The sequence below is a fragment of the Eschscholzia californica genome, unplaced genomic scaffold (genome assembly GCF_041429995.1).
Source record: "Eschscholzia californica isolate CP2 unplaced genomic scaffold, dmEscCali1.0.p SCAF_2, whole genome shotgun sequence".
Taxonomy (NCBI): domain Eukaryota; kingdom Viridiplantae; phylum Streptophyta; class Magnoliopsida; order Ranunculales; family Papaveraceae; genus Eschscholzia; species Eschscholzia californica.
In genome coordinates, this window is record NW_028238309.1 from 45,413,950 (window position 1) to 45,418,312 (window position 4,363).

A 4,363-nucleotide genomic window follows, 5' to 3' on the forward strand; every position below is an offset into this window, starting at 1 on the left:
TTAGCTTACAGTTCGTTCATAAGCATGCACGTGGCCAGAAAGCATTATATCAACTCCAGCATCATAAAGCAATGGCTCCACGGAAGACATCATGCTGTCACCTTCACATTGATGTGCCTTATTACTGTTATACCACGGAACATGGAATAGAGCTAGCAACCATGGGGTTCGTTGTCGATCCACTTTCGAAAGATCATTCTGTAAATTCAAAAAATAAAAAACAAAAAACAAATGAAAAACTCATTTCATAGGAACAAGAGCTCGAATTTTTATTTTCACCTTTTTTTCCCTTTTCTCAACATCAAATTATGTTAAAATGGTGTCGAAAAACATGATTCTGAGCCCCAATAGTGAGAGGTGGAACTAGTATGTAGCCTACTAATTGTTCCCTTCAGAAGGCATAGTAGGAACAAAGAACAATCGAGTCTTATAGTGATTAGCGGACCAATCTATTCACTAGAGTAGCCTATATGAACCACCAGTAGTTAACCCTACCAATGCTTGGAAAATGGAAGTGGCGTATGACTATGCATAATCTCATGACTTAATCTAGTATTACTCTAAGGGATTATCGGAAAAGCTTTACAGGGAACTAAAACAGAACTAACCTTCAACCAACTATATTGTTCTGAGTTTGCATCATGATCAGCATAAGAGCCAAGCATGAGTACATGAACACCTGCAACTTCAAAAGAGTAGTAAAGATTCGAGCCCGACCCACTTTCCTCAAAAGGCATTTTTCACCTAGCATTATAAGTTACAAATCCATCTTTGAATAATGGTATACTTTCAATTTCATGATTTCCTTCTGTTACCATCCACGGCCTCTTACTCGCTTGTGGCTGCAAATGCATGTCGTACTTGCATTGGCCAATGTGCTCAAGAGTTGAAGTAGTCCAACTGTTTGACCCATATCACCAGCCACGGCAAAAGTGATTGGGAATTTAGAGGGAGGAGTCTTAAGTTTAAACTCGGGGCCTTCTCCTCCACAACGATAGTAGTAAACTTTTTCATCTTCAAGAGGCCTAATTACAGTGTGATGTATCTTGCCAGAGGTATAGAATAAGTAGCGCTATGGTTTATGTTTTCTCCTTGAGATGATGACGAGTAATTGTTTGGTGATGTCCCATATTCTACAATTGAAGGAGAAGTGTAGTCTTCGGTTATCCATGAGACCCGCATGTGACTATCGCCCGCTAAAGAGATGTGAACCTGCATGACCATTATAAGGATCAAACAATGTAAAATGTTGTGACAATGGCACGATGCCAAAATTGTATACATGAACGTCAACTAGTAAATGAAAGTGATGAACCAAATAAAGAAGAAAACCACAATTCCACAATTGTATAAACCTTGCAAGTACATAAGGATAAGGTTTCCAATTCTCTTTGTTTTGTTGTAGGGTAAAGACTAAAGACTATGATGTAGCCTCCCGTTGCGTCTATGTCTTGTCTTATTTTATTTTGGGACTTGCATGGTATTTTAAGGAACTAATGGGTTGTCTAAGTAGACTATAATGTGTTGTTTCGTTATAGAGTAAGGACTTACATGGGCTTTTTTACATCCTCATGGGTTGTCTAATGGGTTGTCTAAGAATATCGAAAGAGAGTCCTCTGAGATTTGGGTTGATCTCCCTCCCCCCCTCTTGCTTTCTTCTCCCTTACTCCTGTCTTTTCTTTCTCCGACCCTTCATCCCTTTCCTTATCTTTCTTCTTCTCCTCTTCATTATCCTTAGATTAGGATGTATTCTTTTATATGTCCTCCTCTCTTATCTAGTCATTACCACGAGTCATTTTTTTTCACGTACGTGTTTCTCCCTTTTCTCTTGGGACCCTTAATGCCTGATATCCCACCCCCTTTGTCTCTCTTTTCTAACCCTCTATTTCCCCCCCCCCCCCCCCCCCCCCCCTTGATTTTTGTCTCCTTGGTGGTTGGTACTTGTTCGTTGAAGATACCTATAATCTATCGGATGTTTCAAACTTTACTTTCAAGTTTAGGCATAATTAACATATATGTTCTTCATTTAATTCCGGATTCCAAAAGTTTGATGAATTTTGACTATCTACTTCAAATTTTTCAAACACCCATCCTACCATCAATTTTGATTCCCTAAATTGGTATCCAATATCTATCAATTTCATCAGAGTATGATTGTTCCTTTAAAGGGACCTCATCAAAAATCAAATATCATACTACTAGTTTAGCCAAAATTCTAAATCAAGTAGTCTCCTCAAAACAATTTATATGCTAAAATTCAAGTTTATAAACAAAATAACCCTACTAACCAACTAAAGCTTCAAAAAATGTAAATTGAAAACAACCTAGGAATCTATTATCATCAAGTTTTTCACATTAATAGTAAAATCTTACCCACAAATTATTAAACCATAGAAAGATAAAGGGTTGTTTCATATTTTGCAGTTAAAACTAAATATAGAATTTGAGAAATAACCTGTTGTGGATGAGATGAAGGTCTAGGGTTCCATTGGAAATGTAAGCTTTTACGAGGAGGTGGTCGGATATAAACAACACTCGAAGTATCAGATCCAAACACCATCATCATCATCATCATCAAAACCAACATTTTTGTAAATTTGAGCTTCATGATTGAGGTTGAGACTTTGGCAAGACTTGGACTAGTATGTGAAATTGTTGTCCATTTAAGATTTGTAATTTTATCTCCATATAAAATAGTTGTCCACATAAAATATTTGATTGTCCATATATTGGCCACCATAGTCATTGATCTTCCATTAGTATTTTGGCCCCCTAAAGATGACCACCTCATCAAAAAGCCTACTAAAAATGATCAACTTCTACTTTAGCCCCATTTTACATTTTCGAAAGTCAATTGTTAGTCAACGTTACCAATACATTTTCCCTTCCCCTTTTTATCCCTCTGTTCATAATTAATTCCCCTCCAAGTGGTCTTCTTCTTCTGAACTCTATCTCTCTCACATTGTATTTGGAATTCAAATCTATTGAGGGAAACGAAGGAAAAGCAATCCCTTTGTCTGCATTGACAAATCTAAAAGGGGAGCACCATTTCGATTGATCTACTACAAGTGAAGAATCATCAAAGATACGCGAAGGAACAAAGAATCGACGGAGGTTGAGAAAAAGAGAGATGGGGAAGAAGACAAAGAGAAAAGAAAAGACAAAGATGATGGAGATTTCATTCATTAGGGGTTGTGGTGGAGGAAGGTTTTTCTAAAAAAGAAATTATTTTTTATGTTTAACGTATCGCCGACAGGTGACTGATAGACAAATAAGAGAATATACTAGAAGGGCAATTGATTTGGATATAAAGGTTAGAAGTAAAAGAGAAAGTGTATTGCTTATGTTGACTAACGTTTGACTGGTGGAAATATTTAAAAAATTGACAAAATAGAAACTGTTCATTTTTAGGAGTCATTTTGGTGGATTGATCATCTTTAAGCGGGCAAAATAAAATCATCCAATTTAAAAACCATCCGTATTAATTAATCTCGGAGTGTGTTTACTCGTACAACAATATATCAGTATACAACATAATTTAATTTAGTGGTCATCGTTATTTTGCAAAACAATGTTTATCTCTCTCAACCTTAAAATGAATGCAACCCCTATCTAATTTTTTTTTTAAGAAATACATAAAAATGATTTGAGAAAACCTTGTCCCCATGAATAAAACTTATAATATAAGTTAGTAGTGTGAATATATAACTTTTTTTTTTGTAGTCTTCAGTCAATACTTGAAATGGACTAGGTTCCCACCGCGCCCTACGAGCGCAGTAGATCCCTCTTGGCAATTGATTTGTATCCCAAGATCACATGCACAAACTAATAATTAAATAAGTAAAACTAGAATATTACCTTAATCGCTAGTTTTCCCTCGAACCTTTCCAAGCTCTTTAGAAGACCAAGAGCTCCAACTGTTTCTCCTCCAGTTGGGACACCGAATGGACTCCTTAATCTCCCACCTTGAAGGTCAACTAGTACTCCAATGTTAATTTGATACGAAGAACACTTCTTCTTGACTAGTTAATAGCTTTTGGGAATTAGTTCACTTTCTCCTCTCTACTTGATGTGGTAGAGTAAGAAAACTATATGAGAAATTCCACACCTTATTCTCTGTCCTAAGAGTCTTTATATAGAACCCTAATAAGAGTCCACCTCTAATTTGGTTTCCTAAAAGACCCTTTAGAATAAGATTAAGGAAATTGTCGAAAATAGCAACTAGTTGATATTTTCTCAATTCCTTGAGGAGGTGACGTCCAAATACAACCAAAATTGGCATATTTTACCTTCCTTATCCTAGGAACCTCCCTACCAATTTTCAGCCCAATACGAGCCCTAAAAGTGATCCAAACGAATTAGG

At 36.4% G+C, this 4,363-nt stretch overlaps 1 pseudogene across 1 annotated transcript; it reads right to left on the reverse strand.

Moving 5' to 3' along the window:
• On the reverse strand, positions 1–1,239 carry LOC147558290 (purple acid phosphatase 18 pseudogene; annotated as a pseudogene). Its single transcript, XR_015234143.1, has 2 exons — positions 609–1,239; positions 1–198 (listed from the first exon to the last, which is right to left on the reverse strand). The product of XR_015234143.1 is annotated as a purple acid phosphatase 18 pseudogene (transcript).
• Positions 1,240–4,363: the final 3,124 nt, after the last annotated feature.